The sequence below is a fragment of the Pongo pygmaeus genome, chromosome 20 (genome assembly GCF_028885625.2).
Source record: "Pongo pygmaeus isolate AG05252 chromosome 20, NHGRI_mPonPyg2-v2.0_pri, whole genome shotgun sequence".
Classification (NCBI taxonomy): Eukaryota; Metazoa; Chordata; class Mammalia; order Primates; family Hominidae; genus Pongo; species Pongo pygmaeus.
In genome coordinates, this window is record NC_072393.2 from 48,549,342 (window position 1) to 48,572,913 (window position 23,572).

Below are 23,572 nucleotides of genomic sequence, written 5' to 3' on the forward strand. Positions count from 1 at the left end.
TGTTTGTTTTTTTCTTATAAATTTGTTCAAGTTCTTGTAGATTCTGGATATTAGCCTTTTGTAAGATGGGTAGATTAAACCTTGCAAGCTGAAACTAGACAACTTATGTAAGCTTCTGGAGAAATCATAGCAACTTATATATAAACAACCTGCTGATGTGTGGACTACACAAAAGGTACACATGAACACTGGATTCAGACTGCAATTCAGAGAAATTTGTCAGATTGCCATTGCAATTGGAAGATGCTTCAGAAACTTTAGAAAACCTAGTCTATAGACTGCTCCAGACATTACAGGTGAGCCAACATACAACTGAAAGGGTTAGAGTGGTGTTTGCCAAACGAATTGCTCTAATTGAAGCAGCAGTTGTGTGACTTTAATAAGGTTCCAGGATTATACTGTCCGTTTGTTGCTGTGACTACCCTTTGCCCTTTTCTGATTTTCTTCATCCCCTTTTCCATGGGGCATGACTTCTTAAGAATGAGCCTTCCTAATGATGTTGGATCAGATGAAACATACAGTCACAAAGTCATGTCTTCAACAATGCTTTCTCTGAAAGCTTTTGAAGAATCGGGGGGCCAGGTGTGCTGGCACAGGCCTGTAATCCCAGCACTTTGAGAGTCTAAGGCAGGAGGATCACTTGAAACCAGGAGTTTAAGATCAGCCTGAGCAACAAAGGGAGTCCACGTCTCTACAAAACATAAAATAAATCAAATTAGTGAGGTGCAGTAGTGCATGCCTATAGTCTCAGATACTTGGGAGGCTAAGGTGGGGGGACCGCTTCAGTCCAGGAGTTCAAGGCTGCAGTGAGTACACTCCAGTCTGGGTGACAAAGCAAGGTTGTGTCTCTAAAAGAAAAAAAAAAAAAGAAAAGTAAAAGAATGGGGTAAACAGGAAAGCCAAAGATCTCGGGCATCTCCAGATGATTGCCTGAACAAATTGTTTTTTCTTGGCTTCAAAACCTTTCAAGATGAATATTTCTTTGTAAAAGAAAGACACGCCAATTGTAACTTACATGAGCAATCAAAATCAAGCTCCTAAAACTGATGTATCTTAACTCTCATTCTGATAATTTATTTTCTGAGGCACAGAAGAAAGACAAGATTAGATCAATTGTTTTTCTGCCCACTCCATCTCTTCCTACCTGCCTTCTCCCCTTTAATCAAATGTATAAATACTAAGCCTCCTGAAACCTCTTCAGAGAAAACACAAGCCACAGAGGTTTTTTGCAACTCATGTTTTCCCAGGGTGCACCATCAAGCTCTGGCTCAATAAAACTCAATTTGTCAAGACCCTTGCCTCAGTCAGTCATTCTGGATAACTACCATGAGTCCTGCAAAGCCCTTCAGTAATCTATTGCCTGCCTAGGTGATGTGAACCCAGGTGAGTCAGGTCTTCATGAGTCAAACACTTGTCTTCCTTTTCTGTCTTTCCCATCCCTACCCCTCAGTGCTGTGTGCTCTGATCTGAGCTCCCAGCTCCCAGGTTGTTTGTATTGGTCTAAGAAAGCAAGACCAGGAGGGCAGGTTGAGAAGGAAGTAAGAGGCCAACAGCCATGGATAGTGGCAGGTGGGGCTCTCATTGCACAAAGCCACACACCCTGGGTGCAGTTTATGAATTTTTCTGGATTTGGAATCTTCCCTGTGTGTCTGTCTAGAAACTCACCCTCCTCCTACTTTCTTCTCATTACACTTTCTGTTTCTAGTGCACTCATTTGTGGCCAGAGAATGGCCATGCAAATAGTTGACAATAGAATAAAAAATGACTTTTTGTGAGACTTGGAACCTAGCCTTTCTTTTTTCAAAAGAGATTGAGGTTTCTAAAAGCTAGCTTTTATGCAGGGCTGTGTAGTTGTGAGTGTAGTTTTAGGGAACAGGTGCATAAGTGAAGGTGAGACAGAAAACAAAATGCTGGCTGTTTGTCAAATCCTGAAAGTACAGGGGGCAAAAATCATTTTTGAAGGTGGATGTCATTCAGGAGATCTTGTACATCTTAGAGTGTCCTCTTACCAGATGAAGTGGAGGATGAGGTTGAATTATGGAGTTAGGTGACAGTGAGCACATACTTCTCTGCCTCAGTTTTTTTTTTTTTAAATCTCTAAAAATGGGGACAATAACACTCAGGATTTGTTGGTGAGGACTGTAGTTACCTGAAAAGCTCTTAGGATAGTGCCTGGTGCATAGTGAGTGCTGCATCAGTGTGAGCTATTATAATTATGGGAATAGACAAAGGTGCCACCCTGGCCATCCAGAGTAGGGAGGTATTTTCCGGTCAGGATCCAGGCAGGCCAGCTGGAGATGAAGCTGATTAGTGGGGAAGCTTAACTTCCAGGAGTGGAAGAATTTAGGAGGAGTAAACAGAATGCACAACATTCTGCAAACATTCCTTTACCCAACAGTAGGAATACTCAGAGTGGGTGTGGCTTCCGTGGCAGTCATTATCTCCTGGGAATCTAAGACTGTGTCCTAGAGTCAAATGGCTTTGATGCAAGCCAAACCCAGAAATGGGCTTCAGGGCTGCCTTGCACATAGCATTCATTCATCATGAAAAAGGAAAGCATTCATCTTGCTAAAGGAATCCTCTCTTCTGGCCCAGGCCATTATTTTTGTTTTTGTACTATCCTAATTTTTAAGGTGTAAGGAGAAAGACTGAAGAATAAAATAATGAAGTACATGTATGAAATAACAGGGTAGAATTGAGACTGGTACGTGTAAGTTAAGAGAAATTGTGTATAAATTTTGTGTGAACAGAAAAAGGATTTCTTGTTGCAAACAGACCTCTCCATATAAATAATACCCACTGCCTTGAGTGGATAGCAGACCTCATCACAAGAACATTCCAGCAGAGTCATGACAGAACGAGTAGTGTGGCTTCTTTAATTGGCAGGTTAGACTGAGTAAGTTACTGAAGAGAAAGGAGTTGAAAGAGAAGGTGGGTGAGGGCAAGAAAAATGGGAAGGCGAAAGGAAAGGACTGAAAGGAATGTTTACCAAGGGCTCATCAGGTACCAGGCTCTGTGACTAATGTCTTACACATGTTAATTTACTCTTCCACTGTCATTTTCTGATGCAGTAAGAGTCAGCCTTACACTGCAGAAGAGGAAAGAGGCTGAGGGAGGTCAAATGAGTGGCTCAGGGTCATCCAGCCACTTCATAGCAGAGCTAGTGTGTTTCACTGTGGTTTGTACAGACAGAAAAGTGAGACATGGAAGGAAGGCAAAACATTTTTTTGTGGGTGATGTTTATGAAAGTGACCTGTATGAGGCAGAACAATGGCCTTTTAAAAATGTCCACATCCGGTCTGGGCGCAGGGGCTCACACCTGTAATCCCAGCACTTTGGGAGGCCAAGACGGGCGGATCACGAGGTCAGGAGTTCAAGACCAGCCTGGCCAACATGGTGAAACCCCGTTTCTACTAAAAATGCAAAAATTAGCTGGACATGGTGGCGGGCGCCTGTAATGCCAGCTGCTTGGGAGGCTGAGGCAGGAGAATCATTTGAACCTGGGAGGCTGAGATTGCAGTGAGCTGAGATTGTGCCATTGCCCTCCAGCCAGGGCAACATGAGTGAAACTCTGTCTCAAAAAAAAAGAAAAAAATTCCATATCCTAACTCTTGGAACACATGCATTTACTTTTCTTGGCAAAGACACTGTTCAAAGGTGATGAAGTTGAGTATCTTGAGATGGAAAGCTTATTCTGGCTTATCTGGATGGCTCCCAGTGTCATCATAAGGGTCCTTGTAAGTGCAAGAGAAAGGCAGGAGGGTCAGGGTGAGAATGATGCAGCCTGAGAGACTCCACTGACTATTGCTTGCTGTGAACATGTGTGATAAGAGGAAATTACAACTAATTTAGTTATAGATGTAATTGGCTTTTATTTGTGATTTATGATTTGGGGCAGCTCTCCCTCTACAGATGCCTCAGCATCCCAAGTAGCTTGGACTATATTGCGGGATCTGGCCAGCAGCCTGCAATGCAACAAGGCTCTTTCTTTGTTCCCAGGCAAATCGGCATGTTGAGAAATAAAAGACACACACAGAAGATAGTGAAAGCTGGGTCCAGGGGGGTCACCGCCTTCTGGTCCTGCGATGCTGCCAATGCACTGGATATACCAGCATTTATTATTAAGTTTTGTGAGCGTGGGTGTAGGTTAGTGAGGGATTTAGGGTCATTTATAGGCTCTCCACAAGGGTCGCATTCCATTCCCAGGGCTATGGATATCTGCTTTTCTGGGATAGGAATCTTGGTGATGTGAAACCTCCCTGACTGCATGTCCATTCATAGGCTCTCTGCAGGGGGAAGCACATCACGTGCTGTTGGCTCATTCTGGCAGCCCGACCTGGCATTTGTCTTTCAACAATCCTGCGTGCAATTTTGTATTTACAATAATCAGGAGCATTTCATCTTTTATTCCATAGCAATAGTTTCAGGGGGTCTCCCTACATCTCCCCTTTTTCTCTGACTTAAATGAACCATAGCAATCATAGCTTGGCACTGATCACAATTGGATTGAAGAATATTTTTTCCAATTTTACACATGAACAATAAACCAATAGCACAAATTATACACAGAACAAAATTAATGATAGTGGATCCTCCCAAAGATTTTACCTATTGAATGGGATTGAGATTAGATAACCCCTCAGAGATACCATCTAAAACTTCAGCACTGGGTAAAGCAGTTAAGTGTGCTTGAGAGGCTTCAAAAATCTGTTCTTTTAGCTTGCTTATGTCTAAACTTAAATTATTTTCACTTCCTTGTAAATGGCATTTTACTGATTCCTAATTGTGAACAGACTCATTATATTGGAACAGAGTTATATAAAAATCAGAAGTATTCCAATCACGTTGCATTTGTAATCTATGTTCTAAACTCATAATTCTATCTTCCATCCATATAACAGAAGCATATCACACGCTGTAGGCTCATTCTGGCAGCCAATCTGGCATTGTCTTTACACAATCCTGCATGCAATTTTGTATTTACAATAATCAGGAACATTTCATCTTCTATTCTGTAGCAATAGTTTCAGGGGGTCTCCCTGCAGGACTATAGATGCGCGCCACCATGCCCGGCTAATTTTTGTATTTTTAGTAGAGACAGGGTTTCACCATATTGACCAGGCTGATCTCGAACTCCTGACCTTGTGATCTGCCTGCCTTGGCCTCCCAAAGTCCTGGGATTACAGATGTGAACCACTGCGCCCAGCCCATAAATCACACATTTCTTTGAGTTTTTGTAATTCCAGCCCAAGAGAAACCATTTGATATTTGAAGAATGGCTGCACACAAATATTTGCACAGAAATAAAAACGTCTGTAGATTGCACCATAAGAGGGAGACTGCCAGTATGACTATCAGGAGGAAAATATCAAGAGTTTGGAATATGCATCTTAGGCAAGATGCAAACCAACTACAATAGGATAGATCAAAGAAGAAGCCAGAAGAGTCTAGTCATTTTAACCAGGCAGCACATTTATTGATTTTTACAACTAAGTCTCTATAATACCTGATGTATTTATCCATGTGCAACAAGAAGTGTCAGAAACTGCACAGGCTCCCCCCTGTTCAGCTGATAGAGAGCAATTCTATTATCTAGCATTGTATGTCTATGTTAAATTAAAACAGGGAGTGAGAATAAGCAAGTATAGAAGTGGAAGCCTAAAAAAACTCCATACATTTGAGGAAAAAGTTGTGTTACATATGCAGGTAACAGCAGCCTTTGGGTGGACTAAAGGATGTCTTGTTATGTAAAAATGTGTGAGCTGGGTGTGGTGGCTCATGCCTGTAATCCCAGCACTTTGGGAGGCTGAGGCATGCAGATCACCTGAGGTCGGGAGTTCGAGACCAGCCTGACCTACATGGAGACACTCTGTCTCTACTGGAAGTACAAAATTAGGTGGGCATGGTGGTGCATGCCTGTAATCCCAGCTACTTGGGAGGCTGAAGCAGGAGAATCACTTGATCCCAGGAGGCGGAGGTTGTGGTGAGCCAAGATTGTGCCATTACACTCCAGCATGGGCAAGAAGAGCGAAACTCCATCTTATAAAAAAAAAAAGTGTGGTTGACATGATATATCTGACCGTGTTAACTTACTCTCAGAAGCTACTTCTTGTGAAATCCTAAGTACAGCATTATTCTGCGAAGCAAAGGAGACAGGCATGAGCAAGGACAAATTAAGAGAGGTAAGAATCTCATCATTATTGATAGTCTTGTTCTGACATCTTGAGAAAAGCTGTCCACAGTGTAAAGTCATCAACTTGTTGTGGTTTGCAGTTTGAGTGTCTCTAAGTTATGCTGTTGAACATTTGGTGAGCTCTTAGTGGCCCACATCACAGACATGAGGGTTTTCCCATGAAATTTACATTGAGTTGTCCACCTCCCACTTATATGGCTTCAGGAACAGAGCTGCTCTTGTTCTTAATGATTTCATTGGAGAAAATTGAATTGGAAGAACTAAAAGAATTCAGGGTCCAGTCCAGTCTACCAGTGGATTATAAGTACTCAAAGATAATGAACAGTGGTTCAATCTGGTAACAGGTGTACTAGAGTTTTTCTTTTCAACATAGTTTTTCTGTCTATAGGAGTCTCCTACCAAAGATAATTCCAGTAGGATGAACTTGTTTGCAAAATAGGTTGAGTCTCACTGAGCTTGCCCAGATTTTTTACCTAAGTGCGGCAAGAGCAGCGATGGACCATAGAGGCTCTTTTTAAACTTCGCTTTGCTAGAAGTTATTAATAAGAATCTCAGATTAAACTTCCAAAAACCTCTTGAGACTAGGAAGCCAAAGCAAGGCCAACTTCAGACTTTGCCTGCATTTCTTATGTGTTTATTCTATGTATATTCTCAAACATAACATCCCAGTCAAAGCCTTGGTAATATAACCAATGTTTTCAAATGTGTCCTGTTATAAAGAGAGCAGATTCTTACTGAACTTGTGCAAATAACTTTATTACCATAAACATATGAATACTCATGAATAGTTTCCCAATTCTGGGGCACTCAGATAGAGAGCAAAAGCAAATGTTTCAATTTTTGTTTACAAAAGTATACTTTACCAATTGCTCAAGGAAAAAAGTTCATAAATCTGGAGAATAAAACATTCAAAGAATCAGCACATTTTCAAATAGAAAATTATGAAAATATTATCCTTTTGATTATTTAGTTCAATAAAATTGAGTTTTTTTCTTCTTTGTCTTGAATTTCACGAAGGTATCAGCCTGTTCATTAAAATTTTGAAAGTTTTTGAAAGAGAATTACACTATTGAGAGATGTTAAAAATAATGAAGAGGGTTTCACCATGTGAAATTGTGTTTCTCGTTTGAATCTGAGAAACAAATGAGCAGAGGCTGGAGATAATTATGTCTAAAAGACAGTGGGGTACAGGTAGCATAAAGGCCAGGGAGAAAGGGAAATGCAGGAATTAGTGCTGAGAAGCAGGAGTTAGTGGAGGAAGGAGGAGATCCAGTCCCAGATACAGGCAAATAAGTCTTTTCCCTCTCCCAAGCATGGCAGTCAGCCCTGCAGGAACCAGGATAAGAGAAAAGGTCATCATACCTGCGAGTCTTCCTGAAATACAGAAATGACATCACGGCTGCTATAATGGATTAAGGCCAGGAAGACGTCCTGTTCCTGAAGGAGCTGTCATGGGAAAAAAAGAAAAGAAGGAATGAAGATGATGTTATTTTACATGGGGGAACCTGAGGAACAAGCATGTAACATGAGGTACTCAATAATTGTTTCTTCAAGGACTACATTATTTCTGTGGGAAAATTGATGGGAGATGATTATATTCTTGCAGTTTTTTTCCCCTTTCACCATGTTTCTAGGTTGGTGATTAGTCCTCTGTCAATTCTCTACTGCACTCAGATATTTTGGAAGGCTTTCAGATATGAGAAAGGCTGATTGCTATTTTCTATGTCATTGGAACTTGCCACCTTTGCACCTTTTCATGGTTGCATCTTTTTCTCAGTGTCTCTGTTGTGGCAGCCATGAATGAGACTCTGTCAGGTCTCCATGTCAGGGACCTGATTGACAGAAGGCCCAGGTCAGTGCATTTCAAATTCACTACCTCCTTTGCACAGAAAGCTTCTTTCCCACAAGCTCCCAGCAAGGGCGTGAAAGCAAGCCTTGTTCTCTGAGGCTCTCTTTAACTCTAATGGGTGAATGGTTGGAGGATTCCCCATCAGCCTTGCAAAAACTCTTAGAACTGCATTGGTACCTAAAACTTCTTTCTCTTTCTTTTTCCCAGGAATCAGCTCTGCATAGTGGTCTGTGGGTTCTCTCATACTACCTTCATGCCTGCCCCACATTCCCTCACAGGTGTCTTCCCTGATAAATTATCTTGTATGTCTAATCCCATCTTGGATGCATCTCAGTTGGTAAAAACTAACATACCAGGCTTGATTCTTTGCACTTAGCTTTTTTTCTTTCTCTCCCACAAGTAGTCAGTAACCATGTCCTAGTGGTTTATATGTTACCTCTTTTTCCATATATATATATGTATATATATATATACATATATATATATGGAAAAAGGTAGGTACTGTGAGGGGCACTTCCTATGTGTCAGGCCATGTGCTAAATACTTTGCCTGTATCTCATTTAATCCACACAATAACCCTGTCAGGTAGACATTATTTCCATTTTGCCGATGAAAAGACAGAAGCTTAGAGTGGTGTAAGAACTTTCCTGGTGTCATATGGCTAGTGACAGGTGGATCTGAGATTTGATTCTAGGACTATTTGACCTCAAGGCTAATGATGGTGGTAATAATATAGCAGCTGACATTGGTTCCTCTGTGTGTGGCATCTTGTTTCATTGACTGCATTAAACCTTTAAAAGAATGGTATGAAGAAAGTACTCTCATTGCAGTTTTCAGATGAGGAATCAGAGGTTCAAAGAAGTTGAGTCTTGTGCAAGAAATTTATAACTGTAAACTCTTACATTAAAAAAGAAGAAAGATCTCAGGTCAACAACCTACTTTAATACTTCAGGATATGAAAGAAGAACAAACTAAACCCAAGCACAGTGAATGAGGGAAATAATAAGGATTAGAGTGGATATAAATAAAATGGATAATGGAAAAAGAATAGAGGAAATTAATGAAACCAAAAGTTGATTCTTCAAAATAAAATCAACAAAATTGACAACCATTAACTAGGTAGACTAAGAAAAAAAGAGAAAAGTTTAAAATTACTAAAATCAGAAATGAAAATGGACTCTGAGCATGGTGGGTCATGTTTTCATCCTAGCACTTTGGGAGGTCACAGCAGAAGGATTTCTTGAGACCAGGTGTTTGGAGCTGCATAGGTAACCTGGGGAGACCCTGTCTCTACAAAAAAATGAAAAACCAATTAGCTGGGCATGGTGGCATGCACCTGTAGTCCTAGCATCTTGGGAGGCTGAAGAAAGGGAATTGCTTGAGCCCAGGAGGTTAAGGCTGCAGTGAGCCATAATCACACCACTGTATTCCATCCTGGGCTGGCCTACAGAGTGAGAGCCTGTCTCTGTCTCTTCAAAAAAAAAAAAAAAAAAAAAAAAAAAAAGAGAAATGAAGCGATTACTACCAATTCTAATAAAATAATGATTACAAAAGTATTATAAATAATTGATGCCAATAAATTGGATAACCTAGATGAAGTAGACAAGTCCCTAGAAACACACAAATATATGAATGGAACTATAATCAGTAATAAGATTGAATCAATAAAAGCATTTGATGAAATTCAATATTTTTTCGTAAGAAAAGCATTCTAAGAATGGAAGGAAACCACCTCAATACAAAGGCAATATGTGAAAAACCCAATGCTAACATTATACTCAGCGGAGAAAGACTGAAAGCTTTCCCTGTATGAGCAGGAACAAGACAAGGATGCCTGCTTTTGACACTTTTATTCAACATAGTATTGAAAGGTGTAGTCAGAAAAATTAGGCAAGAATTTAAAAAAAGACATTCAAATTGGAAGGAAGGAGTAAAATTATTTCTGTTTATAGATAACTTGAACTTATATGTAGAAAATCCTAAAGATGGAACAAACCTATTAGTATTAATAAATAAATTCAGTAATGTTTCACAATACAAAATCAACGTTCAAACATCAGTTGTATTTCAATACACTAACCATGAACAATCTGAAGGGAAATTAAGAAAAAAATTTCAATTTATATTAACATCAAAAAGAATAAAATATTTAGGAATAAGTTTAACCAAAGAGGTGAAATGATTATACCTGAAATCTACAAAATATTGCTGAAAGAAATGAAAGATGACATCAATAAATTGAAAGACATTTTGTTTTCATGAATTGGAAGACTCAATATTGTTAGGAAGACAGTGCTACCCAAAGTGAGCTGCAGATTCAATACAATTCCTATCAGAATTTCAGTGACATTTTTTCAGAAAAAGAAAAATCTGTCCTAAAATTGATATTGCATCTCATGACTCTAAGTAGACACACAGCTTTGAAGAGGAAGAATGAAGCTGGAGGACTCACACTTCCTGATTTCAGCATTTACTACAAAGCCCCAGTAATCAATACAGTGTGGTACTGGCATAAAAGAGGACATAGAAATTAATGAAATATAATAGCCCAGAAAGAAATGCTTGCATATATGGCCAAATGATTTTCATCGAGTGTGCCAAGATCGTTCAATGGGGAAGGGACACTGTTCTCACCAAATGATATTGGGAAAGCTGGATATCCAAGGGCAAGAAGAGTGGAATCTTTACCTAACACCATGTGCAAAAATTAACCTACAATAGATCAAAGATCTAAATGTAACAGCAAAAATTATACAACTCTTAGAAGAAAAGCTTCATGATACTGGATTTCACAATGATTTCTTGGCTGTAATAACAAAAGCATAGGCAACAAATAAAATAGATAAATCAGACTTCATAAAAATAAAAACCTTTTATATATTGAAGAACATTACCAAGAAAGTAAAAAGGCAACCCACAAAATGATAAAAATATTTGCAAATTGTACGTGTGATAAGAAATTAATTTCCAGAATACATGAAAAGCTACAAGTCAACAACAGCAAACATCCAAAAACCCAATTAAAAAATGAACAAAGGATTAAAATAGAGTTTTCTCCAAGGAAGATATACAAATATCCAATAAGCCCATGCAAAGTTCCTCAACATCACGAATGCTTGGAGATATGCAAATCAAAACCACAATGTTACACCACCTCACACACTTTAGGATGGCTTTGATAAACAACAACAATGACAGCAACGCAAAACAACAGGTGTTTTCAAGTAGATGGAAAAATTGGAGTTCTAGTGCATTGTTGATGGTAATGGGAAATGGTATAGCCACCGTAAAAAGTGGTGTGGATGTTTCTCAAAAAATTAAACAATAAATTACCATTTGATCCAGCAATTCCACTTCTGGACATACTCCCCATAGAATTGAAAGAAATTTGAACAAATATTTGTACACTGATGTTCAGAGAAGCATTACTCACACTAGCCAAAAAATGGAAACAACTGAAAAGTCCATTGAAAGATAAGTGGGTAGGCAAATGAGGTGTATGTATACATTGAAATGTTATTCAACCTTAACAAGGAATAAAATTCCAATACATCGTGCAAAATGGATGAACCTTGAAGATATTATGCTAACTGAAATAAGCCAGACACAAAAGGATAATTATTATGTAATTCCATTTATAAAAGATAGTTAGAATAGCCAGTTACATAGAGACAGAAAGTAGAATCGTGGGTGCTAAGGGTTAGGGGGAGAAGGAGTGAGAGTTACTGTTTATTGGGTACAGAGGTTTAATATGGTAAGAAGAAAAAGTACTGGAAATGGATAGTGTGATGGTTACACAACACTAAATTGCACACTTAGAAATAGTTAATGGTAAGTTCTTATATTAGATATATATAAAGTGTCTGGTAGTCTTACCCTCTCTGTAATTACACACTTTTTGGCACTGCCCCTTTCCTGCCATGCAGAGCCCCAGGGGTGAATCTCCCTATTTCTCCAGCTCTGCATCAGTCACTGTCCTCCATGCTGTGTCCCACGTGCTGTGCCCAAAGCCTCATACAGCCGGTGACTTCAGAGCCAGGACGCAGCTCAGGAGTCTGCCCTGAGGCTCCCTCTCTTCTTGTTTCCCTGCAGGCTGGCCCGGGGGAGGCTTGGCTTCAACTGGCAGCTCGATTTAGCCAAATTCAGGACAGGCCACCAGGGCTCTTTCTCCACACGTGCTGGTCCCACCCCAGGTGGAGTCAGGCAGGGCCAGTCACCAGAGGAGCCCGGAGCAGAGCAGGAAGCAGAGTCTGAGCTGCTCCTCCCTCACCCAAGGGGCTTCCTCCTCTCATTCGGGGGAAAAGTATGAGCTTGTTTCAGTGCCTCAGATGTTCCTTGTAGCTCATGGAATAGGTATAAGAAAACAAAGACGTGGCAGAAGGGGATATGTTGGTGAGAGCGAGAAGCAACTCGATCTTGAGGGTTCTCCTTCTTGTTCCTCTGTGAAGCCTCTTCTACCACATAGTGCTCAGGGCTGATAAAGCCCCCTCCCTACCTTCCTTAGGCCAGACACAAGGTCAGCCATGAGAAAACAGAAAAACAAGGAGAAGAGAGTCTGTAGAGACAAATTGGGACGGTTCAGGAGGAGAATTTGGGATTTGCTTGTGCCCATGGGACACAGGCTGGGAATAGAAATGTTTTCCTGACTCTTCTCTGAAAACCAGATAGACTCCACCTAAAACCCTGTTGCCAAGGATGTTGGGATCTACTTACCAAAGACTTTGACTGTCGTGGATTTGGAGCTTTCCTTGGCAGTGGCTGAGTTACAAACAGAGCAAGCATAGAGCCCGCTATGCTTTGTAGTAATTTGGGGGATAAAGAGCTTTTGTCCTGATAGCTGAAACTTCCCATTAATTGTCCAAGAATACTCTGCCGGTGGGTTAGATTCCGCAAAGCAGGACAAGTAGAGGTTTTCTCCTGAATGGTAATAGGTGAATGAAGGGTAAATTCTGGGGAGGTCTGGACCATCTGGATCAAAGAGAATAAAGCCGCAGGTGATGTCATCCAAGGGAAGGGGATGCTCCTGGTCTCTTAAAGGGACACAGTGACCCTCTGAGCCAAGACACACCATTAAGTCCCAGCCAAACCCCCTCTATGTTCACTAAGCCGAAGCCTGAGGTATTCACCTGTTTCTGCCATCACAAGCTGTGGGCCCCAAGTCTCCCATGACAAGAGCGTCCCCTCCCCTTATATTCTTGGTTAAGGCTGTGCCTACCCAGGATTTCCCAGTGCAGGGAGTCATGGCCTGCTTGGATGTCCAGAAGTAAAGTTGTCTATACTTGGACCGGAGAGAGACTGAGAGGCCTGGCTTCTGGTCGTTTGGATTTAAGCTGGTGGCCTGTCCAATAGAGGAACAAAAGATACTCACCGAGGACATTCAGGGTGACTGGGTCACTGTGGATGCCACCATATCGGTCCCGTATTTCACATTGATAGGGTCCTGTTTCATTTCTCGTGACACTGGGTAGAATGAGGATCCTGTTTTCAATGGGTCGCTTTACTCTGGGACTGACCGGGAGGCTCTGATCATTTAGCCACCAAATGTAGGTGTAGTTCTCACTCTAAGGTTCACAGGTGAAGGCTAAGACATCCTTATTCTCCCTGGGGTTTAAGTTGTTGATGGTGATGTAGGGCTTGGGCAGCTTCGCTGTGTGGATAACAGAGAGAAGATTGTCCTTTGTGGCACCTTTGATTCCTCCAGAGGCATCCTTCAATCAGAGTTGGCATCTCCCACCTCTCAGCCCACCCGAGTCCTTGAAAGCCAATGGCTGGTGCGTGTGTCACAAGACAGATGCATGATGATCTAAGGGCTCAAAGACTGTGAGGCCACCTGCTCTGTCTTAGAAAGCACAGACTTCCTCAAGTGTCATTTGAGCAGCAGTGTTGGGTCATGGACAGACGTCAGTGGGAGTCACAGCCCCTGCTACCCCTCCCAGTCCCTCCCTAATCAGTTGACTGGCTGGCTCACCTTGGGTTCCTTACCTGGAATGTGCAACTGCTGGGCCCCTTCCAAATTCCATCTTTCTTTGCCCCCCTAGATGTGATTTCTCTGCAGCTTCCATTTCCAAGGACATTCTAGAGATGAGTAATAATGGGACTTCCCATTGTCCTGAAACCATGAAGGCACTGAGCAGCCTGGCCTGGGACTGGATGTTTCAGCATAAATAACACAGGGGAGACCAGAGTCAAGCCTGGAGGTCAGTTCAGTCATCAGGCAGTGGAGGCACAAGGTGGGGCAGTTTTTTGCAGGTGTTTCATGATGACTTACTTGAACCAGTGACCTCTAAAGATAGAGCAGAGTGCAAAGAATGATCTAGAAAGAGTGAAGGGGACAGGCAAGAGCTGTTGGCTTTGGAGCAGAACCATGTTCCCTGTCCTGGGCTCTTTAAGTTTCCTCTCCTTCTGAAGAGGTCAGGTGAGGACCATGTGGATCTTTCCAGAAATACATGTGGACATTTGCAAACGCAGAACTGAGTGGTGGAAAGGGTGGAAATGAACTACTGGAAATCTGGTCCTCATGGACCATGTGAGCTTGATGGATATGGGACAGATATGGGGAGAAGTTTTGCGAATATTTTCTTTCACTGGACATTGTACTCTCTGATTCCATGGGTTTGACTACTCTAGGGACCTCATATAAGTGGATTCCAGAGTGAATATGAGAAGAGACTGCTGGTTGCCAGGAGCTGGGAGTAGGGAGAATCAGAAGTTGTTCATGGGTGTGCAGTTTCAGTTACGCAAGGTGGGGAGGTTTCTCCTATTGTGGATCAAGCCTAGGCCTACTCTGGTTTGTCCGGGGCAGAAAGTCATGGCCAGGTTTGATGTCCAGGGGTAAAGGTCTCTGTAGTTGGACCTGAGAGGGACTGAGAGGCCTAGCCTCTGGCCATGTGTATTTGGGATGGCAGCCTGGCTCACAGAGGAACAGAAGATACTCACGGAGGAGATTCAGGGTGACTGGGTCACTGCGGCTGGCACTCACTGGGTTCCATATTTCACATTCATAGGGTCCTGCAATATACTTTGTGACACCAAATAGACAGAGGGTCCTTTTGTTTTTGGACAGCTGTAAACTGTGAGTCTTAGGGAGGCTCTGACCATTCATCCACCACAGGTAGCTTGCATCTGGAGTCTCAGGATCACAGGTTAAGATCACAGTCTCCATGGCCTCCCTGGGGTTTAAGTTGCTGCTGGAGATGGAGGGCTTGGGAGTCTCCACTGTGCAGAAAACAGAGAGAAGATTGCCCTGTATGGCACCTTTGATTCTTCCAAAGGCATTTTTCAATCAGAGTTGGCATTTCCCACCTCTCAGCCCACCCAAGTCCTTAAAAGCCCATGGCAGGTGTGTGTGTTACAAGACAGATGCATGGCAATCTGAGGTCTCCGAGAGTGTGAGGCTGCCTCCTTTATGTGGGAGAAGCACAGACTTTCTGAAGTGTGAATTGAGCAGCAGCATTGGGTGATGGAAAGACACAGGACCAGCAGTCACAGCCCCTGGTGCCTCTCTGAGTCCCTCCGTCTCCAGCTGCCTGCCTGGCCCACCTTGTGGTCCTCACTTGGAGCATGCAGTGCTGGAGGTTTCTTAGTCTCAGTCTGACTTTGCGCCCCGAGGTATGTTTTCTCTGCAGCTTCCCTTTCCAAGGACATCCTAGAGATGGATGATAGAACTTCCCATTGTCCTTAAACCCTTTGGGTACTGGAAAGCCTGGCCTGGGACTGGGTACTTCAGCAGAAATAACACAGGGGAGACCCGAGTCAAGCCTGGAGGTCAGTTCAGTCATCAGGCAATGGAGCCACAAGGTGGGGCAGTTTTCCCAGGTGTCTCATAGTGACTGACTTGAGCCAGTGACTCTAAAGATAGAGCAGAGTCCAAGGAATGACCTACAAAGAGTGAAGGGGACAGGCAAGAGCTGATAGCTTTGGACTAAGACCATGTTCCCTGATCTGGGTCCATGATGCTCCCTTCCTCCTGTAGAGGGCAGGTGAGGACCATGAGATCTTTCTAGAAATACATGTGGATGTTTGCAAATGCAGAACTGACTGGTGTAAAGGGCAAACATGAGCAGATAATTGAAGTCTGGCCCTCATGGACCATATGTGTTTGTTGGATATTAGACCAATATTTGGGAAGAAGTCTTGCAGATACTTTCTCTCATTAGACATTCTACTCTCTGATTCTGAGTTTGACTACTCTATGTACCTCATATCAGTGGATTCCAGAGTGAATCAGAGAGTAGAATAGTAGTTTCCAGGAGTTGGCATCAGGGGAATAGGGCATTTTTCCGTGGGTGTGCAGTTTCAGTTATGCAGGATGAGGAGGTTCTAGAGATCTCCTGTACAGCTTCACGCCTATAGTTCATACAGATAAAGCGCTCCTTATGCAGAAAGCTTAAAACAAAGTGTTTTGGATTTCTAATTTTTTTTATTTTGGAATATTTGTAGTATATGTACTGGCTTAGCATCCCAAATCTGAAAAGTTTAAAATCCAAAATGCACCATTGAGCGCTTCTTTTTAGCATCACGTCAGTGGTCAGAAGTGTTGAGTTTTGGAGCATTTCAGATTTTGGATTTCTGGATTTGGGATGCTCAGTTTGTAATACTGTAATTTTCCCATAAAAATTGTCAGGAGTTTGGACCTCATGTTATGTTCTGACTCTAGTAACAACAACAAAAAAAATTTGGAGGGAACATTAAATGTTTTCATAAGTGGAAATTTTTACTGATGGTCGAAACATCAAAGATCAATTGCTGGTAGTAGTATTTCTCTTGAGACCAAAATAAGGCTTAGGTGTGCCGTGAATTCCAGCAGGATCACATTATGCTCAAAGAAAGATGCCAAAGGTGATTTGAAATTAGCAACTCCTGAAATAGAGAGAGTCCCATTAAAAGGACAGAACTGGTTAGTGTGTCAATTACATAAAGGGAGGAATGATGCCAAATTAAAAAAAGTGATGTGTGTTATCTTAGTAAATATAGAAAGAACTCCCTGCTTCTAATTTCTGTGCAGAGTTAGGAAAAATGGGGCGGACCCCAAAAGAGGTATGTGAAATGCTTTCTTCATTTTCTGTTAAGCTCAGGAAACACCACTAGAGTTTAAGTTTGTGTGAATTAGGAAGAGTCTAAGTGAGATGCCAATGGCTCGTGTGACTCCCCACACGAAGAACTCCAACTTATGAAAACAGCATCATCTTGAGGAAACAGTTGTATGTGGCACAGGCAGTAAAAGCATCAGATGGCACCCACCTGGCCACCTCCAACTGGTCCCCAAAACCACCAGTATTCCCATTACGTGTACATTACAGCCTTTGTAGTTGTCCCACAACTACAAAATTTAAAAATTGCTATTGTCAAATCAAAATATTAAATATGAAGTTGAATATTTTCTTCCACTTTTTTTTCCACACTCTTTTTGAACTTTCATGTTTCAGTTTTGGAAGTTTCTATTGACACATCCTCAAGCTAGGGATTCTTTCCTCAGATTGTGCAGTGCACCAGTAAGCATCAAAAGCATTCTTCATTTCTCTAACAGCATTTTTTTTTTCTGAGACAGAGTCTCGCTCTGTCGCCCAGGCTGGAGTGCAGTGGCATGATCTCAGCTCACTGCAAGCTCTGCCTCCCTGGTTCACGGCATTCTCCTGCCTTGGCCTCCCAAATAGCTGGGACTACAGGTGCCCGCCACCACGCCTGGCTAATTTATTGTATTTTTAGTAGAGATGGGGTTTCACCATGTTAGCTAGATTGGTCTCCATCTCCTGACCTTGTGCCTGCCTCAGACTCCCAAAGTGCTGGGATTATAGGCGTGAGCCACTGTGCTCAGCCATCTCTGAGAGATTTTAATGAGTTGTTGACTTTTGAGTTTGTTCAGCTTTTTACTTAGTGTTAGAATCGAGTGACAAATTTCAAGCTTGTTATATGCCTGACAGGAAGCCAGAAGTCTCTAGGAAGTGACTGGAGAATGTGAGCTCCACAGCAGGTTGAGGATGGAGTCACGAGTGAAATGGGTGAAATGAGCCCATGGGTTTTAGGGACTGCAGGCCTGTCCAGCCTCTGACACCCTGGTGAGTCAGTGCAAAGATTACAACAGTGACAGCAAACTAGCATGGCTGACTCCATCTGGCATCTAGTCTCAGGCTGGCTGTCCTCACTCATTCCTGGGCATAGGCCAGGCTAACCTTGGGAGGAATTTAGTTTATGGTTTAACTTTGAAGCAAGAATGATAATAGTTCCTCCATAAAACTATCACCCTTACTTTGCTCAGGACTGCCTTTGTCAAACTAGTGAAAGACCATGAGATTAAGATTATAGGAGGGAACTGAATTCTGCTAAAATGTTGGCACAGTTTCTATAATCCTTGACTGCTCCAATGTCATTTGGCCAGAGTTTACAAAATTTGTAACTAATTGCTCCTACAGATAACATCACTATTGTAGAACATGAGACTGGTCTTTTGAGATGTTTCTCATTCTTTTGCATTCTGGCAACCGGCTGACCTCATCCATACCTATGACTAATGGCTCAGCTGGTCATGTGGTCCCTACCTAGAGGCAGATTCAAGCATAAACAGATCATTTCCCTCCGCCCACATGATTCCATCACCAAACAATCACCAGTACTCATTTTTCAGTCCTGTGCCCCCGAAACTACCCTTGAAAATCTCTAACCCCTGATCCACTGGGGAGGCTGATTTGAGTAATAATAAACCTCCGTCCTCCTGTTTGGCAGACTTGGAGTCATTAAAATCTTTCTTTACTACAAACCACCATTTCAATAAAATTTTTTTTTCTTTTTTGTGCAGGAAGCCAGAATAACTTGTCTGGCAATGATAAGAGTGGATGGAGGAACTGCCTATCCCTGTCCCATGGTCTTGTTCACAGGTCAGCCTCACAAAGGGAAATAGCCCTGGATGGGAATACAGTGGAAGCTCATTCTCTTAGTGACCTGGGGACATCGGCTGGAGATGAAGCCTGACAGGAGTGGCAACTCCAGGTGATTTCTGAGCCTTTCCTATTTCCTGGGAGGTGGGCCAGGCAACAGTGTTAGTGGGAAGGGAACAGAACAGCCAGCCTAGTTAGAGGGAGTGTCTGGGGAAGGCCTAGGGGTGGAGGAAGAAGCTGTGCAGGACAGGGCTTGCCAGTCAGAATGAAGTGGGATGAAGATGAGGGACACAGAGAAGCAGAGAGAGGCAGAGACACTATGGCAGTGAGCAGTGAGGGCTACACTGACTTCAGAGACCCCAGGGACCAGGTGCCCCCAGTTCCACAGTCCAGGACCAAGGAGCCCTGAGAACCCTCTGGTGGCCAAAGAGCTTCAGAGTTACATGAGGTGGGGTGGCTTTTGGGGCAAGAGGTAGTGGGGGGATGAAACATGGGTGTCAGCCTCTGAAGGACAAGGGACAGGTGTGGCTAGAACCTCCTAGGATTCTGCATCCAAGATCCAGTCTCTAAAGAGGTTTTTGATCATTGATTTCTTCATTCCATTCCTTCATTTGTTATGTGAGAGCTCCTGAGTGTGTGTCTCTCACTGGGCCTGTGGTGGTGTAGGGTGTGAGTGGGGAAATAAAACAAGGTCCTCTCATGAGAGTGAAATGGACACTTTGGGAAACACAGGATTTCAGGTTCAGTGATGGGGGTTAAGATCTGAGGGGAGGCCTGGACATGTCTTTTGAATTGACTCTGACGGTTGAGGCAGGTGATTTAGTTCTGGAGTACAGACTAATCAGCTGACCATTTGCTCTCACTCCTCTGAGGTTTGGATGCCTAAGAAGAGAGGATTTGAGCCAATAAATGACTATGGGGTCCTTGGCAGCTGGTAAGCCCTCACTTCTGGTGGAGGAGAGGATGGGCCTGTGGCTGCAGACAGACCTCATGTGACCCTGATGTCCCCTTTGTGTTGGTGTGACTCTGGTTCAGTGACTGTGCCTTCCTGTGCCTCAGTTTTCTCTCAATCAAATAAACTAAATGGCAAATGGACTGTGGCTTTTCATGCTATCTGTGAATAAATGTTAAATTATTCACAGTCACCTGATCTAATGCTTGGCACAGTGGAGGCGTTCACACAAAACAGCATTTATTATTAATTTGCTTCCAAGAGAAAGCACCTTTAGGTCAGATCCCTGTGGACAAGCTGCTACCAGGTACACCTTCTCTCTTCTGTTTCTGCTTCTGGGGACATTAGACTTTCTATGGACTGTCCTAAGCCTCCTAAGGCAGTTGGCTGATGGCCTACAAAGCTTGTCTTTCTGTTCTCTCCACTCTGAGTGTCAGGTGAAGAAAGTTCTGTCCTTGCCCAGATGAGGCTCTGAGGGCTGAGCCCTGGCTGGTGAGCATCTCCAGGAGACACAGTCCTCAGACAGCTGCAAAATCCTTGGTCCCAGTACGCCCTGCCCAAGAAGCCATAACCCAGCCCTGGCACAGGCTCCTCAGCTTTATCTGGAGCAAGGATTTAGGGACAGGGGTCTGGGGGTGAGGCTTCTAGGGCTGAGCTTCTCTGAGAGTGTCTCAGTGGGCCCCTCAGGCCAAGCCCTACTCATTTCTCCAGGGTCTTTCTCAGGGTCAAATTTATGAAGAGGGCATGAGGTGCTTGGCTGAGACTGATCTCCTCCTGCTGAGTCCCCCCATCAGACTGTCCTTCCTCTGCAGCAAGTGTCTGCAGGGTCTGGATGCGGGAAAGGAATCCTGATCTGTTGAAGTTTGTCTCCTCTGTGTGTGTTCTGCACTAAATGTCCAATCTCCAGCATGGGACATAATGCAGAGAGGGACACAGGCAGAGTCCAGGCCTGACAGTCCTGTGTGTGTGAAGTAGAAATGACCCCTGTCCCCAACACCCAGTGATCATGTGGAATCACTCATGGTATAAGGTGAAGGTGAAATTTCCAGTTACTCTTCTAGTCCCATCACCTTGCTTTATGATGTGTAAGGTGTAGGATACTGCATCCTCCCCGGTGACATTGTGGATCAGCAGGGATGCATTGGAATATACTGTTTCTCGTCCACTGTATGCAGGCCCGTATATAATTATTTGACCGTCTACTACATATGATGTAATGTAATGGTAGAGGTCCATCATTTGCCTTTTGTACCAGATGTAGCCAGCAAGATTCTGGGCAAATTGTGGACAAGTAGAAGAACATCCTTCACCTCGGAAACTTTGGGTGGCTGGGCTTCAATCGTGACTTGGGCAGTGGTAGGCGGGTTCCAGAAGTTTAAAAGTGATGCTAGGAGGTGGAGAGAGCGTCAGTTAATATTGAGACCTATGTATTGGGGTGAAAAGATGGGGCCCTGGGTCCTGAGAAGGTCTCTTCAATCCTCAGCTTTGAAGAGACACACGCACACACATACAAACACACACACACACAAAAGGGGCATGTGTGTATGTGTGTGTGTCCTACTGTCCTACTAGGTCAAAGTGAGCAATATGACCCCCATTCCTTCAATACTTCTGACCTTGGCATTTTTCTGTTTGGAATCCTCTTCCCTAGGGGTCCACAGGGCCCCCTCCACACTGCCCTCAGGTCCTGCTCACATCAGGGCATCCTTAGACTTCTTTCCTGACACCTCCTTCAGAGACCCTGGGTCTTCCCTTTCTGACCTTTCCCTGCTCTGCTCCCTCCAGGGTTCTTGTCAACACCTGACCTCACATTCTAGATCTCTTTGCATGTCTGTCTTCCTCCCCATGACAGCGTGAGCTCCGTGAGGACAGGGACTTTTGTGATCTTGTTTGCACCCCTGTGCCTGGAACAGGGTGCAGACTCCTGTAGATGTGAGAGTTCTCAGGGCCCTCCATGCCCTGGGTGTTTTTTTTCCCCCCAATTGTTGAGGTTTTTTGCTGAGGACAGTGTTTCATGCCCTGCTTATATTTTTATTTGAAGTGTCATCTGATATAGTTATTATTATTATTTTTCAAAATGTGGTGGCCCCGGATGATTAATCAGGAAAACAGAACATTTAAGATTTTCCTACCTCTCACCAATTCCGGTTCAATGTGACTTTCCTGTTTTGACCCCTGTCCCTCTCTGGCGTATTTTCCCCTATCCAGGCTCCAACAGAGGCTTCTTTTCTTTTTTCTTTTTTTTTTTTTTTTTGAGATGGAGTCTCATACTGTCGCCCAGGCTGGTGTGCAGTGGCGCTATCTCGGCTCGCTGCAACTTCTGCCTCCCGGGTTCATGTGATTCTCCTGCCTCAGCCTCCCGAGTAGCTAGGATTACAGGAGAACACCACCATACCTGGTTAATTTTTTTGTATTTTTAGTAGGGACAGTGCCTCACTGTGTTGGCCGGACTGATCTTGAACTCCTGATCTCGTGATCCACCCACCTGAGCCTCCAAAAGCGCTGGCTTCTTTTATTTTTTAGAACCCCATCCTCTCCAGGAGACCCCATCCAGTCACTCTGCTTCCTCCTCCTGTCCTCTCCCAGGAAGTTCTCTCCTCACCTGTGAGCAGGAGCCCCTTCCAGGTGATGCGCTGTGTGCAGGGAGGGGCTGAGAGGGGCCTCATGGTCTCTGCTGCTTGCGTGTTCTCCTCTGTGGAGATGAGCCTAGGATCCAGAAGCTTCCTGAGCATGGCTGTCACCTGTGCTGTCCTTCCTCCTTCTGCGCTGAGCCTCTTCCTGGGGCAGGAGCATTTCTCAAGCTCATGTGTGGGGTCAGGCCCGGGACACCTCTCTGTTCCCTCCTCTCTCAGTCCTGCCTCCTTGTCCCTCCTTCTGTTTTTCCTTCTGTCTGTGTTTCAGGTCCCTGGGAATTGTGGAGGCCTCTGCCTTTTTCAGCAGTGAATCTTTCACCAAACCTCAACACACACTTTGTGCAGACACACACACACACACACACACAGAAGAGACACACACAGACCCACACAGTCACACACGTACCCTGCAAGTTGGGCAGGCACAGTCCTGGGCCTCAGCCTCCTGCTGTCCCCATGGCTCTGGGTCGGGGTGCAATTCATGCCCTTTGCCCTCTTTCATCCCCATCTGGCTCTCCCCTTCAGTGCAGGAGACTGGAGCTGCACCAGGTCCCTGTCACAGTGACGCCCCATTGTGCTGTGGGTGAGCTGTGTGTTGTCTAGTGAGAGAAACCCTTCTTTTCTCTAATCGCGTCTAGCTTGGCTGCAGCTTCCAAGGATGGACATTCAGGACCTGGGTGTCCCAGGCGAAATTGTCCTTCCTGGAGGTGTGCAAGGTGAATCTCTCATGCCTCTTGGGAGGAGAGGCCTGTGCTGGTTGCTCAGTGGGGTCTGTGAGTCCCATAGTCAAAGGGAAAGTTCTCGGTCACTCTATGGCTCCCTGGGTTCTGGCGGCTGAGCTGGAGCTCAGGGTTTCTCATGTTCTTCCTGACCATCTTTGATGTCCTCTCTTCTCTGCCCAGCTGACTGTCCTGTGGTCACCACACCTTCCCCGTGGTGGTGCAGGAGGAAGTGGGGAGTTACCCAGGAACCCCGCGGGACATGGCTCCTTGAGACACAGGAGGGGGAGCCTGCGACAGAGCAGGGGTTCAGAGCTGGAGAGATTCATCCCGACTTACTCCTTGGCCATGATGG

The 23,572-nt window shown here is 43.9% G+C and overlaps 2 pseudogenes; one reads left to right on the plus strand and one right to left on the minus strand.

Moving 5' to 3' along the window:
* LOC129019891 (small ribosomal subunit protein eS10-like) overlaps positions 1 to 23,572 on the plus strand; it is a 482,677-nt pseudogene that overhangs the window by 38,085 nt on the left and 421,020 nt on the right.
* On the minus strand, positions 357 to 22,612 carry LOC129019877 (pregnancy-specific beta-1-glycoprotein 3-like; annotated as a pseudogene).